Below are 18,201 nucleotides of genomic sequence, written 5' to 3'. Positions count from 1 at the left end.
TGCAAGGTTCGCAGGAGAGCTTCAGTGAAGTGTGGAAGGTAGGAGACGAGGTACTGGCGGAATTAAAGCTGTGGGGACGGGGCGTGAGTCGTGCTTGGGTAGCTCAGTTGGTAGAGCACTTGCCCGCCAAAGGCAAAGGTCCCGAGTTCGAGTCTCGGTCCGGCACACAGTTTTAATCTGCCAGGAAGTTTCAGTTTGTTAACCTGTCTTCTAAGCTATGTGGTAGTGTCAATACAGAGTCGAGAGGTGCTATTATTTCTGCGGAACCGAAATTGATTTTCACCGAGGTGGGTCTCTTTTTTTTTTCATTTCTTCTGTGCCAGTATGCTACAACTGTGGATTCGGTAATTTTTAGTATTACATCCGCCCACCGTTACTCGTTTTCGTGTCCTTGGGTGAAGCAGCTCAGGCCGTTACACGTCACTGCAATTCTGAAACAGCCCAGCTGCATCAAATTATTGACGCGCCCAACATTAAGTAGTGTCGGTATTCATTAAAAGACGAGACGTTCGTTGGAAGTGACACCAGCTGGGTGCGTGCAGCGCTGAAGTGACTTTGACTGATGGCGCACCGAGGCGCCGCCGCGCGGCAGACTCTGAGACGGCGAGGCTTCCGCAGTACAGGAGCGCCCTCCTCCATATCTGGGAGACGCGGCGGGCAGCGCCGCTTGATGACGGCGGCTGAGGGCCCGGCCAGTCATTAGGCAGGCTGGCTGCTGGGTGCTGGCTGGCTCATATCGGGCCGCGTAACGACTGCCCGCCCACCCATCTGCTCCGCCAGGCCTTATCTCGCCGCCCGCGACGCTTCGATCTCCCGGCCTGATGGGGCAATCTTGTGGGTGCGCCGCGCGCCCCACCTGCGAGCGCGAACGCGAGTGGTAGTCCGGAGCCTGCGCCGTGCCTCCTCTGTGGTCGGCATCTGCTCTAGGGAGCCTGCATAATGTTCTTCTTCTACTGTTTCTTCATTACGAGCTGTGCCCAGCCACGCTTTGCTGTGGCTCAAATTGTTCAAATGGCTCTGAGCACTGCGGGACTTAACTGCTGAGGTTATCAGTCCCCTAGAACTCAGAACTACTTAAACCTAACTAATCTAAGGACATCACACACATCCACGTCCGAGGCAGGATTCGAACCTGCGACCGTAGCGGTCGCGCGGTTCCAGACTGTACAGCGTAGAACCGCACGGCCACTCCGCCCGGCGCTGTGACTCAGTCTCCTTACATCCAAACCTCCCGATGTCAGACCTTCAGACGGGCACCAAACGTTGTGTGTCCATAGAGTATCAACCTACACACCGATTCAGCTCTTACTATCTGTCGTCCAGCAGAACACGCGTAAGCGGTAATTAAAAGTAACACCAGAACTATCAGAGAACAGGAAAAGTGTACCTGTGAACAATTAACACGTTTAGCTTCCGTGGATGAGTTGGTAGAGCGTTACGTCGTCGTACCGAGGGGGTCCCGGACTCAAATCCCAAAGGTGATAGTTTTTTTTTTTTTTTTTTTTTTTTCCATGAAAGTTGTTGTTCCGCGTAGTCAGCGCATGCACAACTTTCCCGCTAGAGCGCGCCACGCTAAGCACAACAGCGCAGGCGCAGCGCTCGTCCGTCTCCGCATTACGAGATGGTGCTGCCTTAGAGACGGACCAAATTCTGCTTCCGCCGATCCACGTATTAATATGTAACGCAGCCAATGAGATTGCTGCTAACGTAGAACCTTTTCTCCTCACGGATCACACTCGCGCAGTGATACCTGAACGCACGAGGTATTATAACGAGTGAACAGACCTCCGATTAGTCAGTCTGCATTTATCTGCACCTGTCTGTACCAGTCTACCATTAATCTGTACCAGTCTATAGTCAAGCTTCCGTCTGCGCCTAATAAGATTATCATATTCCTGTACATAGCCATGAAGAGAAATGTATAGACACTTTGTCAAGTATCAGAGATATGTGAGAATAAGATTAACGTACCAATACCAAAGGAACTTCCGATTGTCAATTGTAAACAGCATCCAGAGTCAAGTTACGTAATGTTCATGATTTTTATTATTTTAATAAATGTGTGTGAAAATTAATCAAGTTCTGTTTAAAGTTGGTCACAGTCAATCTGCTACTCTAAGCGTGTAAGTGGCATTTCCATCGTTTGACCTAACGGTAGAAGATAAACACGCCACAATAAGACCACGAGACATATTGCTGACACTCGCCTACTTCATTAGAGCGACAAGTCAAATAATCTGTACGCACACCACAAAAGTGTTACAAGGAACAACATGTTTATGACATGTGAAACGACTGTTTGAATGTACAGCAATGTCCTCTTGCCAGCCTGCTTTTGTGCTGTTCCTACGAAAGTAGTAAAACGATAGAGTACATTGTAGTTTCACAGAACATACAATCAGAATAGAAAAATAAAGAAACAATTGAAGCACACGTGCGGAGTAATAGTAATTGTAATAATAATAATAATATACATAGTAATCTATAGTAGTAATAATAAACGAAATAATAAGATTAATAATAAGTTCATGACGTTCAAAAATCATTGCAAAGACGATCCGCTTCCCCCCCCCCCCCCCCTCACCAACACACAACACACACCACACACACACACACACACACACACACACACACACACACTCAGAGTGTCATTCATTCAGATACAAAGGCATCACAATAATGGTTGCATACGAAGAAGTGTGTGAAAGAAATTACGAATACTTTCGTACACCACTTGATGAATCCCACATTTGCGCATCCACCCTGAAGATTACAGAATGAAAGTTTGTGTCTGAAACACAACTTTGTCAAAGTTTCAAAGGGTGTGGGTTCATCAACGAGTTTTGCCATTATCCACCCATGAGGTAGATAACTTTGTACGTGAGGGACTCCAGCTTAAGAAGATTATTGCGTTGCTGCAGACTGATCTCTTCCGAAGAATATGGAGCAGCATCGGATATTTTGCTAATCATATGCTAGTACGTACCGAAGAAATGAAGATCAAGAGGTTGGCAGATGAAGGTTATCTTTGCTGGAATTACGTGAATTGTGATTTTGTCTTCTGGTAGGTTATTTTGTACGTGCAACTCCCTGACAACACTCGCGTCTTTGTGGGAACTGTAAGAATCCAGAATTAGCATAAGTTTCTCTCCGCTGATTTGTTCCACTACTGCTTCTTGTAGAAATGCCCTGAACAGTTATGTGGGTCATTTTGCCGGAGGAGTGAGAATGGACGATTAAATTTGGTATTTGTGAGTACTTAAAGAACAAGGCTCTTGAAGGACAACAAACAGTTTTGGAGGAAGTTTGACGTTGAAGCAAGTTTGCCCATCTGTGAACGGAATCAAATAATTGTGTACGTACGGGCTCTCGCGTGAACAGACTGTACAACCCCTACAATATCTTTAGAACGACTTGCTGCAAGGGTGCGGCCCAAAGGCATCTCCTTGTTGAATGCACTTTCGTCGGCGGTGTAGATATCTGTGTCTATGTAGGCCGTCGTGAGTGCACGAGTTGCTTGTTGCCAGTCCTCTACAGTTTTCTGGATGTCGTTACTATTGTAAAATGTTCTCACTGTAACAAAAAATATGGCAATATTGTTTTCACGCTTCCAGCGCAAGACCCTATTGTCGGTGGCGTCAAATGTTGGAAAATTTAACTGTCTCGCTTTTGTTTTCGCCCACTATTTCATGTCTACATTGTGAACACATCAACCTTCCGGGTGGCGGTGTTTGAAGGTCTCCGTCATATGTATTGTAATATGTTCGTACTTCTTCGCAGACTAACTTTTCCGTTTCCGTTCATATAACATACATTGTGCAGGGCGTCTGGTTGGAAATCTGTTTTTCATTGTAGACATCGTGCGATGTGCAAATGTTTCGGTTGGCTTCGTCTGCTTTTTGACGTTAAGCCAGTATTTGAACATATCGATTTTCTGGTTTTTTGAGCAAAACACTACCCTTTCTTCGTTCTGTGGTGCTTCACCGCTTCCATCGCTTGAGGACCCTTTGGCGATGATACCGAAGACGTCGACCGTAGTCCATTCACTTGGTCAGAAACGAACGGCGATATCTAATGTTTCCTCTTCTGTGACATTCGACGCATTCCATTGATAACTTATGTCCCGTAGGAGTGCTGCACGCACTCTTTCTCTCATCTTCAGTTATTTCCGTTGTACCTACACAACGTCACGAGTGGTTTCTGTTCTTTCGCACTTGTCTGCTGGAACACCACACCTGTCTACACAAACGTACTCTGTAGGTGTGCTACTTTCAACTAACATACATATCTCTACAGATGTACTCTGTAGGTGTGCTACTTTCAACAAACGATGCGGAAGCATTTACGACGACGTAACGCCGTAGGAACTCACCCACGGAAGCTAAACGTATTAATAGTTCACAATACGCTTTTCCTGCTCACTGGTAGTTCTGTTGTTACTTTCAATTAACGTTTACGCCCGTTCTGCTGGACGACAACACAAAGCTGGAACTGATTCAAAGTTTTGGTTGATACTCTATCGACATTCAACATTTGGCACCGATCTGAGTGTCTGCCATCTGGAGGTTTCGGTATTAGATGGAAGAGAAACAAAAAAGAAAGCACATTCGTATGTGAAATGTTTGCGATGTTATTGTGGCCGCACAACAGGAATTAACAGGCATTTCATTTCGGAAATGGTTCGGGAATTCAACATTCCGAGATCCACAGTGTCGAAGAGTGTGCTGAGAACACCAATTTCATTCATTACCTCTCACCACGTTCAACGCGTGGGCGGCGGCCTTCACTTAACGACCGAGAGCAGCGGCTTTTGCGTAGAGTTGTCAGTGCTTACAGACAAGCAACACTCCTTGAAATAACCGCAGAAATCGACGTGGGACGTTCCACGAACGTATCCGTTAGGACAATGTGGCAGACGACTGATGCGGTTGCCTTTTCTGACAACACGAAACCGCCTGCACCGCCTGTCCTGGGGTGATGGCCATCTCGGTTGAACCCTAGAGGACTGGAAAACTGTGGTCTGGTCAGGTAAGTCCTGATTTCAATTGGTAAGAGCTGATGGTAGGGTTCGAATGTGGCGTAGACCCCACGACGCCACAGATCCAAGCTCCATAATGGTGTGGACGTCGCTTACGTCGAATGGACTGGATCCTCGGGGGGCCAACTGAGCTGACCGTTGACTGGATTTGGTTATGTTCAGCTATTTGGAGACCATTTGCAGCTATTCATGGACTTTTTTCTCGTTTTGCCGAATATGCCACCTACTGCAGTTGTTCATGACTGGTTTGAAGACCACTCTGGACTATTTGATGCAGTTCGCTCGACATGAATCCCATCGAACATTTATGGGATATAATCGGAAGGTCAGTTCATGCACAAAATCCTGCACCGGTAACCTTTTCGCAGTTATGGACAGCTATAGAGGCAGCATGGCCCAGTATTTCTGCAGGGGACTTCCAACGACTTGTTGAATCCATACCACGTCCAGTTGCTGCACTATGCCGGGCAAAAGGAGGTCCGACACAGTGTTAGGAGAGCTCCCGCGACTTGCGTCAACTCAGCGTATAGCGGTTTAGGTATTTAGTAATAACCAAATGGCTCTGAGCACTATGGGACTTAACATCTGTGGTCATCAGTCCCCTAGAACTTAGAACTTCTTAAACCTAACTAACCTAAGGACATCACACACATCCATGCCCGAAGCAGGAGTCGAACCTGCGACCGTAGCAGTCTCGCGGTTCCTGACTGAGCGGCTAGAACCGCTAGACCACCGCGGCCGGCAGTAATAACCAGTAAGCTCCCAAAGTGTTAGCAAACACTCTATGAGTATAGTGCGAGTGATTTGAAAAAGCTACGTTGTCACGCATCTCAGTGTTTGATGTCATGTCTCCAATGATGTAATGTTGTAGGTACATTCAGTTGATACTGTCTGCGTAATATGCTGCGAATAGAATTCATAGTAAAGAAGTAAAAAATTAAAACTTAAAGGCTGATGGAGCATTTCTATTGTACAAACACCGAAAATGTAAGTGGATGAACTTTTTTCCTTTGTGGGAGAAGTCGACGAGAAAAAGGTTCGAAAGAGGAGGGCTGAAAAAGGATACACGGACTCTGCTGCCTCGGATCACATTAAAATTTCTTCGGACGGTTTTGAACGATCTCTTGTGGTTGCAGTCTGTATATAAGAGCAAAAACTGCGTTCGCGCTGTTGTACTCCAAAGTAATCTACGTTCAGCCGTATGACGTCCTTACGGAAGGGCTAAATCAGTAGTGTCGAGCGTTGTCGAGAACGTCGTCCTGTCGTATGTCGCGCTGCGAACTGTCGTTGTCGACTGCGAAATGTGTTGGGAATAATGTCGCAAGTGAGGGGTGATTTCACTGACGCCGTTTATGTCACCCCCTAAGGCCCCTTTTATTGTTGATTCTGAGCGGTGGCGTGACTGAAATGTTTTCATCGGCCACCCATAAGGAAGCAACGCGATTCCCAGCGTTGGGCGTCGTGGTTCTGACGTCCATCGCAGAGGCCGCAAAAGGTGGGGTGGAATGTGGGTAAGAGGGGCTGTGTCGAAATTGCCATAGCACTGCACGTCTAGTGTCGACATCTTGTGTGAATCGCCGCCGAGACCGAACTTTACGTCACAGGGCGCCACGCTTACGTACCATAACAGAGGAAGTTTGTGCGTGTCGCAGTGGGAGGGAATTACGGTAGTTCGAAAAAGAAATGATCGTTTAGTTATGATGCGCAGTGGAGATGCGCGAAATTACTTTTTTATGACATAAGGATGTAAGAAATTACTGGTTTCGTGTTTTGCGATATCTCGAATGGGCCGTAACTGCATAACTTTCTGGAGAAAGTGGAACACCAAGCAAGACTGAGAGATGGATAGTAAAATTTAAAGTGGCTCTAAGCACTATGGGACTTAACATCTGAGGTCATCAGTCCCGTAGAACTTCGAACTACTTAAACATAACCAATCTAAGAACATCACACACATCCATGCCCGAGGCAGGATTCCAACCTGCGACCGTAGCGGTCGCGCGGTTCCAGGCTCAAGCGCCTAGAACCGTTCGGCCACAGAGGCCGGCACAATAAAATTTAATCCAGCGATTACGGACATGACACTACACAAATGATTGGATTTACAGACCTGTGCATGCGCTGTGACTACGGAATTTCAGTACGGAGTAGCGCCACCACCTGCTACAATCACAGTCGCCAGACGTCGTTGCGTGGAATGAAAGAAGGGTCAGAATACGCTGCTGGTCAATTAGGCGCGTCCACGCAGCATCAACTGCGGCTGCTGGAGGACCTGAACGGACAAGTTGCCGACAGACCATATCTCATATACGTTCGTTTGGCGACATGTCTGGCAAAGGGCAGGGCAGGGAGGCAGCGGTACCAAAGGTTCATCGAAGAAGGCTCGCACATTCCTCATCATAAGCGACCCGGGCATTGCTGAAATATGGAATGTGGAACGGCGCTGCAGGGGGGACAGTGCCTCGGGCTGTAAACCGTTCACTGACGTAGATTGCCGCCAACAAGTAGTTAGCGAGATCCTGTATTGTAAGCAATGCCCCACTAAATCATTGCACTTCGCGTTTGTCCGCTATGCCGTTCAACATTGGAGTCCGCGTGATTGCTTTCACCACGGCTATGTCGAACGCCTATGCGGCCATCACTGTAGGACGAGTTGACACGGGACTCGTCCGGAAACACTTCATTTTTGCTACTCAGCGAGCCAGCGCCGATGTTCACGTGCCCATTGCAGTCTGTGAAGTTGGTGGGTTCTGGTCAGTGGAAGCCGACGAAATGGCGTGCGAGCGCCCAGTCCAGCCCGCAGGAGACAAGGCCGACACAAACGCGTCCACACGCGCTGCAGTGCTCCAGCGTCGTGCCGACACAGTGGACAGAGCTGTTCTGTCCGTCACGGCCAGGCGGGCAACAAGGTGGCTGTTGTCTCGCGCTGTGCTCACCCTGTCTCCCTGTACGGCCCTCTGCCCTCCGCCGGCGGAGCAGCGTCGCCCTGTACGTGGCGCAGTGTCCGGGAGAGACGTATTACTCTGCCCCGTTCGAACGCACTCACTTGCCGATATTCCTCCCCCCCCTCCCCCCCGTCATTTTGGGGAGCCATAGTGGCAGTTGGTCACACGTTTCCATTTCGTATGCCGGCTCTGCACGGACTGCAGGGAAAGAGAAACGGAAGAAGGCACACGCAGGCATCGCACAAAATTCCGTTGTAAGTAGTTGCACTTGTCACTGAATATCGTCGAGCTATGGATCAGAAGAAACTGTACTTTAACGATACAATTACAGGCTTTCTAAATGCATCGATTACGAGTGAAATTAAAATATAAATGTAATATTTCCGTTTCTGTTAATTTGTAAAATGGTAGCCCCCACACGCTTCCTTTCGCTCACAGCTTTTGCCGTCTTCCGCAGATATTTATTTCTCATGTAGTAACTGATGTAAATCCTGGAATGGTGAGATTTTCAAACTGTTATTGTACGGCGTATGTGCGAGTCTGTCATAAATGTGGTTTATTCTGATTGGTCGAGAATACAGTCGTTTAGTATTTTACCTCTAACCACCAACTCACGCACACAATATTTTAATATTTGGCCGGCTTAATGGAAAACATCGTTAGTACTGTAACTTGAAATAGTCCCTCCCTCCAGTCTCACCGAGGTCTTTCGTAGGTTTTCCTTAGTTTTTTAGGTGAATTCCGGAACGCAAATCATCCCACATATTCTTCCAGATATTCCTAAGTGCGATACCTCTGTCTTACCCTCAGCCCGCTTGGACATTTGGCTGAAAAGACCGAGGTCCTACAGCTGCCGTAGCCTTACCATTTGGAGAGAGGGAGAGAGAGAGAGACCGTGGGCGGGGGGAAGGGGGGGGGGCGGAGGGGCAGAGACCTAGCTAACCACTCGCCGACTTTTTATTTACGCCCATAAACAGATACACTTTTACAGATATCAGGCTTTCTATTTTTTGTTGGCGACGTATTGTCGCTGAATTAAATTAGAGGATCTCTTACCCCGATTCGTACCAAGGTTTTCAAGGGGCTCTCTTATGTTGCAAGGCTAATGCTGGATCTCGAAGTCGCTTCTTAACTCCGACTTCCGCTGTTCGCCTTCACTCTCGTCTGGTATTTAGCTGAGAAGTCCCTCACTGCACCCATAGAGACAAAGAATTAAAAGTTCTGGAAAAAATGACACCAACTAAAATATTGAAAATAAAACCGAAAATTGCAGATAGTTCTTAATTTTCAAAGGATTTGTTTTATTGCCATCAGCAAAGTTACTGATCCCATGCAAGGCGATGTCTTAGTTTGCGTAGCTACTTCTGTCACAGTCCTGTCGACCTTAAGAACGCAGTCCAGTTAGATTTGCAATTTTTTGGACAGTTCTCTCCATAAAGAGCATGAAAAAATGATTTTGCAAGGACCCAAATAATTACATTAAAGAGTTACTGAGTGTTGGAGAAATGCACGGCTATAAACCACGGCGAGGTTCAGCACCCGCACAAGATAAAAAAAGGCTTATGAATATGGGCCCTGAAATGGATATTTATTGAGACACTAGATCAGGAAGTCGGTTGCTTAGTGCATTAGAAAGTCCAGTTTATATTCACAACGATGCACCTGATTCACTACCGCATTAAGTGTGTCAGAAATGTCAGCCCTCTGCTAGCGTGCAGGTTTTTGGTCGTAGCCGCAGTGAGCCACGAAAACATTCAAAAATTCCGCGGCTATGCGTATTCTTTGATTATCTGCCTCAGTTCTTGCAAGAAGTGTTGCTTCATGCTACACAGGTGGGACATTCACCAACACATTTAAATGGCCACTCAGGAAAAAGATCAACAGGTCTAAGACAGGTGGCCGTGGCCGTCCTCACGTTGCACGTAAAGATGTGGAACTACCAGGCGGTGCACTCCTTGGAATGTCTTCCTATCAGCCACCGGAGGTCTGGATATTGTACGAGGCACAACCAGCGAGCTTCTACAGCATTGCCATTCGCCAAACCATATGTGAAATGATGCATGCGTACTCAGCATTTGTATGCACCATTGTGTAAAACAATACTTACAGGAGAATCAGCGGTCACAGTGCAACATAACAACAGGGCATAACCTTACGACAACAGCAGCGGTGTACGTGCTACCAGGGTTGTACCGTGTTGTCCGCCAGAGCCTTCTGTAGGGCCTGCTACGAAGTGCAATAATTATAACCCAGCCACGGTCCTTGGAGATCACTGCCACACCACAGCAATTTTACATAGGACTGTGGTACCGATAGGGCGAGATCGCACCGAGCGTTGGTAATATACGCGGTAATACAATTCTGTGTCAGATATCTCAGTAGATATCCATTTGCTAACCCATGTGCCGAACCTCGCTCTGAAATATTGCCGTTATTTTTGGAACACCCTGTGTGGGTGTGAAATTTATTTTTTCCCCAATTAATATAACTAACAGAATGAATTTTCATTCTGCAGCGAAGTGTGCACTGGTTTGTGACTTCTGGGCGGACGAAACCTCTGTACGTGACTGGGACTCGAATCTGGGATCTTTCCCTTTCCGCGAACAACTCTTCTACAGACTTAGCCGCCTAGGCACGGGACCCCCTGCGGCCCTCCTACCCCCCTCGCCGCTGTCACCTACTTTCCAAACTTTCACAGTTCTTTTACATACCTTGTGAGACTAGCAACCCTGGGAGAAATGGTATTACAGGCACATGGCCTCGGAGTGGAGGAGAATTTCTGTGAAGTTTGGAAGGTAGGAGATGAGGTACTGGAGGAAGTAAACCTGGGAGGACGCGTCGTGAGCCGTTCCTGGATTTAAAAAAATGGCTCTGAGCACCTAGGGGACTTAACTTCTAAGGTCATCAGTCCCCTAGAACATAGAACTACTTAAACCTAACTAACCTAAGGACATCACACACATCGATGCCTCAGGCAGGATTCGAACCTGCGACCGTAGTGGTCGCGCAGTTCCAGACTGTAGCGCCTAGAACCTCTCGGCCACCCCGGCCGGCGTTCCTGAATAGCTTAGTCGGTGGAGCACTCGTCCGCGAAATGCAAAGGTCCCAGGTTCGAGTCTTGGTCAGGCATACAGTTTTAATCCGCCACGAACCTTCAAAATAATTACGTTTTCTAAACCACTGACATCTCTAAAAATTAATAATCATGGCTCTAGCCGCAGCATACAACCAGGTATAGGAACATTGAGAACTATTTTCAAAATATAAAGATCAGATTGATTCACACTTTTATCCACTCTTCTACAAAATAAATGAATTAGATTTCCGTTGGGACATTTGCACCACCTGGCCCCAGTAGACTACGAAATGTTTACGTACAGTACCGCAGGTTTAAGCTGAGTCATGAGTAAGACACTTTATTTTTATCTCTGGATTCGATCGCTCAGGGAAACAGAGGTACAATAATTTAGTCGCACTGACGGATAATTTATGTGTGAGTGTTTCTCCGCAAATTAGGAAAGGGAGACTCTCGCGTCTTACTTTGTAATGCTTCCACTCGCCGAGGGAGCAGCCCACAGGGGGTCACCAGCAGAGCAAACGGTTTGGCCGCGTGTGCTGCGTCAGGCAGGCTGTGCGGTCGCCTGTGATCCTGTTACAGGGAATCGCCCGGCGGATCACAGCCAACGCGCTGTAAGGATTCCGTGCCTTCCCAGACCACAGGGCGGGCAGCGGGCAGCGATTGAGCGGCTGGCAGTCCGTGCCCCGGCGCGGTGGCCACAGTCGAGAAACCGCAACAGTAGTGCGCTGTATTGCGCCAGTAATTAGATTTCCTTCCCCTTAGGCTGGAGAAGCACGAAAACTGTGATTTAGCCGCTACGGTGTACTTATTTCGCGAAAATTAGTGCATGTTTTTAGATGTTTATTCTTCCATAGGTTACTTGCAAAATACTATCAGACATATAATCTTAATTGTAAAAGGAAGAAATTACTAAAAAGTTAATTATGTATACAGTAACGTTATCTCATGTAGGTCTAGCTTAACATGTTGTATTGTTAATTTTCACATGTTGTGTTCAGTGTTTTTTTTTTATGCATATTCCCGAAGAAGTGTAACAATGATTTACATAATACTTTTACACGATTAACTTGTATCACATCACAGGCGCACACACACACACACACACACACACAGGGCTGGCATCAGAACCTTGGCTATGCTTGTCCAATTCTGTTGAATTCTTTCTCTTGTACCCTTTCGCTATCTGAAAAACCTCAGGACCTCGGCACAGTGAATGACGTAGCAAATCGTGGCCGTAGGATTTTATAGTGTGACTGATTTGGATTACAGTTTGACCATAACAGAGCGAATCCGAGCGAATTCTGGATGTTTTTCCGGGATATTTTGGTGTAAGGGACCCATGGTTCAAAATGGCTCTGAGCACTATGGGACTTAACATCTGAGGTCATCAGTCCCCTAGAACTTATAACTACTTAAACCTAACTAACCTAAGGAGATCATACGCATCCAAGCCCCAAGCAGGATTCGAACCTGCGACCATAGCGGTCACGCGGTCCCAGACTGAAGCGCTTAGAACCGCTCAGCCACACCGGCCGGCGGGACCCCTGGTATCCGATGCGATAGCATTTATTTTATAAACGTTTTCAGTACGTCGTGTCTTGCAGCTCTCAAATATGGCAGAAAATACATTTTAACACCAAAGCTACTGGTTATTTACTGGCTAACTAGTTTCTGGCTTTGCTCATTTTCACAAGCCACGTATTACGGAGAACAAAATTTTTGTTGCGGGTGCATTTCTGGAATCTAGACAATAAAGGTATCAGTGATAAGATGGTCCATGTGGTAACCGATTACGTAATTGTAATTAGGGTATGGTTGGTGGGGACAATTCCGTTTGTCATCACACTGAAATGCATCTCATATCGGCGTTAAAAGATGTCACAGGTGGAGTTACGCCTTACAGGATTATGTTGATTTATGAGCAAAATATATGTTTCTCCTATCTAGGATGATGTGCTCCACATGACGACAATATTGTAAAGTCAGTGATCGTGAAATAAATTGAATATATAAGAGATTATATAAAAACTAATTATAGAGCAGTTTGCGCCAACATCTGTCAGAATTACGATACACGTTCCATTAATAAGCCCGCGTGACACACAGTGTAGCCCAGTAAGAACAAATTCTCCGTTGTGTATACAGTATTGTTGTATGTTCCTTGTCTACTAAAATGAGTTAAACAGAAGGACGACTGTTTTATCGGAACCTGATGTGAGTGATTTCCTTAATTTTGCTCAAATGATGTGTGTGCTGTGTTAAGCTGTATCCATGCCTACATCTCATTCTCGTTTTCTGTTTCAGGTAAGGTACGCCGCTGCTTGTCCGTGTCCATGTCCGTTCACGAAGATGTCAAGTGGCGGCGTGTGATGAAGCCCAACCACCTGGCAGCTATTAAACACAGCGGTAGGTTCCATATTAGTTTTGATGACCTGTGGATCCTAAGGAATACTGTAGCACGTTGATTGCAGTCTTTTGAGATAGGCAGTAGTTTCCTTAGCGAACGGCTGAGAAAAAAGACATTAGACTGCCGAAGAGGATGGATAAAGTTTCTCTTTTCTGTGCACATGGATCAAGAAATAGCCTAATGATGAACGAACAGGGTGGATAGAACCCAGAAAAGTTCTGGAACGCATGGAGCAATGCGAGCCGAAATTCGTACACATATGACTATCCAGAAGAAAAATGTGGGGACGTTGTGAGACTGGGAAAGGAGACCAAATGTAGAGGACACATTATATGCGTCGAATCTCTTGCTTCTGAGATACGCTGACTGTCAAAACTAGCTTATTATTGTGCTATTTGGAAACGCAGCTAGTAATAGTATTATTTTCGTGATGACACGAGGCTTGGAAGATATAGGAAACACTGACAATAAGAAGGAACTGGATGATCAGGAGACAGAACGAAATAAAAAGAAACAAGAAACGTGTTTAAGTGTCCCTCCATCAGGTGGATACTGTAGTCAGTATGGCGTATCTAGGGTAAGTGTCGCCCCATCAGTTGGATAGCATTGTCAGTGCATTATCTCTGCTATCCGCTGAAGCGTCTTTACAATCGGAAATGGTTTCAGAATGTGTTCCTCCCATCCTCAAGTGTATATGTATTGTTGCGTCAAATGCACAAACATGTTGATGATGGGTGGACGCTTGCGAAACGAGCAACTGGACACCATATTCGAGCAGACACACTGTGGAACGTCAAGGTCACCGCCACTGACTGCTCTCTCTTGCACTTGCGTCTCCTGCGTTCATCAGTAACATTGTCTCACTTGCAACGGTCCCAAAGCACTCCAGCGCTCGGATAGGCCCTTTTTCTGCTTCGAGCTGCGACCACACGCAACATAAGGTGCAGACGATGTACTTGACTGTGGGACCTTGGCGAACCTGATAAGAGGGTGAAGTGGACCTGAGGCGCCTCCCAACAGGGCACAGTGCTGTAACGCGTGGCTTCAGACTGTGGCGAGACGACCACGTCTGCGACGTACTGCTTCCCGCGGAGTGTATCCTTCATTGGGCCGAACAGATGGAAGTAGGAAGGTCCGAGACACGGGCTGTAGGCTCAAATGAAGTTTTGTGGGCTTCTCTCGGTTGAGCAGACTTGCCTGAGGCCTTGCGTACTCATGGAGAACACGTCCATTTGCACTTTTGTGGCGACGAACCCGCTGAAGTCATTTCTTCAGTGTGCTGAGGGTAGCATAATGCACTTCAGAGCTGTTCGCCGGAACATAAGGGAGGACATCTAACAGAAGAACCGCTCCAGAGTCCCAGATGACAGTAGCCACGACTCTACCGGCTGAGGGTGCGTCACTGCATGGATTGCCGGTTTGTTTCCGCTTCGAAGTGGTGAACCCTGTGATAAGGATCGACAAAAAATTGTCATAGTCGGCCTTGTAACGCGCTACCAGTTTGGCAGAGGTGGTCTTTGGTAGCTCCTTATAGCCCTCTGTTTGGCGGCGACGAACCCAGCGGGCGCACACGTTTGAGTTCTCGAACTGGTGGACAAGTTTCAGCGCCACGAACAGGTGTTTTATTGGGGCCCGTCGGTTATCTCGAATGAGTGTGTCCGCACAGACCAACATTGCAGTAGTCAGAGCTGTGTGCGGGCTGCTACCATGGGGAGGTGGGACAGGTATGCGCGACCTTGTTCCGATGACGACAGACGTCTCGCCCAACGGCTCATCATTGGCAGGTGTCCGTAGACATTCTCCAAGCGCTTGTGAATATTTCCAGTGTTCTATTTTTGTTCCAAAAGAAACCTAGTGGCAGACAGTCATGATAGGCTGCATGATCCACTCGTTCCGTCTCCATGATTTCTGCCTAACCATTTATGGCCGTCCTATCCATCTCACTCCTACCCTCAAATACCTTGGCCTCACCCTCAACCGCCACCTCTCCTAGACTCCCCATCTCCTTACAATCCAACACAAAGCCCACAACAGATTTCGCCTCCTGAAACTCCTGTCCGTTCGGACGTGGGGACTGCATCCTTTCACCATCCTTCACACCTAGAAATCCTTAATCCGCCTCATCCTTTGTTATGCCAGCGTTGCTTGCAATTCTGCCCCTCCCAGGCTCTATAAAGCTCTCTAAATCCTAGAACTCCATGCACTCTACATCGCCTTCCGTATTTGCCTTCCGTCCACCACATGCATCCTCTACGACCTCATCCCCTATCCACCACATTCTCCTTTTCCTTGAACACATCCACACACTGTATATTGTCTGCCGTCTCGATCCCATCCCCCACCCCCTGGTGTCCCCCTCCACCCCCAGCCCATTGCACCCCTATACCGCTGTGTCCATCTCCACATCCTTTCCCAATGCAACTTCCAGCACCTACCCCTCCCTGATGATGACCTTCGCCTTGACGTCTACCCCTCCTACCAACTCTAGCCCCAACTTCCTCCTTCCTCCTCGCTCCTCCTCACCGCTCCCTCTCCTCCCCCCTCCCTTCTCCTGAGCGGCTTTCCCCCTCCTACACCCCTTCCCTCTCCTGCACTCCCCTTCAGTGTCTCTGCACTCCCTCCTGCCTTGTCTGCCCTCTTCATGGCCTGCCCTGCATGTCTCCTGCCTCTTGGCGCGTCTCCTGCCCCCCCCCCCTTCCTTCTAGTCCTTCAGCAGGTCCCCTACCAGCGGTTTATATTCTTTGTGAGTGTTCTGTCGTTTCCATTGGTTTTGTTTTCTTAAATTTCTCGCTGTGTGTGAATTTTATACTGTGGCTGACTTTTAATTTGTGTTTTACTCTTGTGATTTTAAGTGCGTAACAAATTGCCAGCTACACAGCTGGCAGTTCGACTTTTTAACTCTCCCCCCGTGCGTGTCCCCGTATTAGTGTATATCTTAAACTCCCATCGTCTCCATTTGCTGTGCTTTTATGTCCCCCTTGTATCACCCGCTTTTTTGTGAGCGTTCCCCTTCCATGTGTGTTGTGAAACCGTTTGGCTGAAGAGCGGTGGACTGTGCCACTGCCAGCCCTTCCCTCCGCATGGTGCAGGGGAATGAAATTACAATAAATATAGAAAATGGGATATACCACTTTGAAATAATGCCAATACAAGTCAAATTACCTTGTTTTCTTGTCCCTGCACCACATACATCATTAACAATGGCAAAACTCATCCAGTCTTGTGTTGACAGTGAAGCTCGTTTCGCATTCATCATAAAGTAACCATTGCTACGCTGCATTTCCGTATTATTTAAACAGGTATATCACTGACCATGGAGACCACCTCATTTACGTTCTACTACCGATATGTTTCTCCACGGAAATTACTGATTCAGAAACACAATCTCATTTTAACTGTAAAACTCATAATACCGCGCGCCTTTCCGCCAGATAACTGAAGTAAACCAACGCCTTTCTTCTACGATGCGACATAACACTTTCAGCTCTTAATTACACTTTCTACGAAATTCTTCACACTGATGTGTGTTGCTAGGGTTGAATGCTTGTATCATCAGAAATCGTTTCAGTTTGGGGACCAGCCTTTGAAGGCGTTTTAACATCCGTTATGTAGCTTAGAAACAAGAGTGAACTCAGTATTGATCCTTGCGGCGCTTCACATGTTGTGCTCACAGATTCTGATGTTAGGTTCCTGCCTGTGGCACAGTCTTGCCAGCACAACCATCTGCTTTCTGTTAGAAAGGGAAGACTTCATCCTTGCAAAATGGTTGTCATAACACTGACTCCTGTGCCGCAAGAAGGTGTTAGGTTTCTGTTTGCTTATGGGTGCACTTAAACATTCCATTCACTTTGCAACGTAAACAATTAAAAGTCTGAGTGGGTGGTGGTGTAAGTAAGTAATGAATATCGTTTAACTTGAAGTCTGCTCGTTGCCGAGAACTGGAATCATAATTTAGCTTTACACAGTGCGTGATATAAAAGAAGCTCAGGATTCGCCGTGAAACTTGTAATAACATTTTATTTCGCACTGCGACACTTACGTCAGGAAGCCGGAACAACAGTGGGCGCCACCTGCCATAACTCGGCTACTTGTACACATTTCATGACAAGTGGAACATCGTCGACAGCGTCGATTATACGATTACGATTAAAAATCATCGCATCGTCGCTATTTAACACAGAGGTGGAAATATTACACTTGCTATCATTCGATCAGTACTCACAATCCAGTCGGAAAAAAGAGGTTTCTAACAATACCACCACTTGCAAAGTAGTTTAGAAAGCAAATTAATAATGTTGCTCATCTTGAATGGATTCCCACGTAGATTTCGTCGAAGTTGTTGTGGCTCATTTGAAAACCTAACAAATGCGTTTTTCAGGAAATTCTTAATGATCAGACAATCCCAGATCAGAACAATGGTATGGTGGAAAAAAATTTTGGCTTGGTGTTCACGATCCACATTTTTATTAAACTTCTTGTACGTCCACATATACTTCTTCTTAATTGTCTCATCATCAAGAAAACAGTTTTGTATCATTCTTCACATATTTAATTTCCCCTTTAACCAAACACAAGACTTGACTGTTCTTTTAGAAAGCGAAATAACAACTTAACTTCTGCAAAGTGAAACAAAGAAAGCTCTGTGCGCATTGGCGCCAAAACGTTTACAAGTAAGTCAAAGATTATGACACTCTCACAGAAATGAATGCAGACAAGAACCATATCACTGTAA

The 18,201-nt window shown here is 46.7% G+C and overlaps 1 protein-coding gene and 1 non-coding gene across 6 annotated transcripts in view; both read left to right on the top strand.

Annotated features, from left to right (window-relative positions):
* Window positions 1-18,201, top strand: part of LOC124717390 (fasciclin-2) — a 921,178-nt gene that overhangs the window by 507,527 nt on the left and 395,450 nt on the right. The gene's annotated exons all lie outside the window — the stretch shown is intronic.
* Trnaw-cca lies at window positions 92-166 on the top strand. The gene has a single exon. It is a non-coding gene; the product is annotated as a tRNA-Trp (tRNA).

The sequence above is a fragment of the Schistocerca piceifrons genome, chromosome 9, assembly GCF_021461385.2.
Source record: "Schistocerca piceifrons isolate TAMUIC-IGC-003096 chromosome 9, iqSchPice1.1, whole genome shotgun sequence".
Taxonomy (NCBI): Eukaryota; Metazoa; Arthropoda; class Insecta; order Orthoptera; family Acrididae; genus Schistocerca; species Schistocerca piceifrons.
The sequence above is the reverse complement of the archived record's forward strand: the minus strand, read 5'-3'. Positions and strand labels throughout refer to the sequence as shown.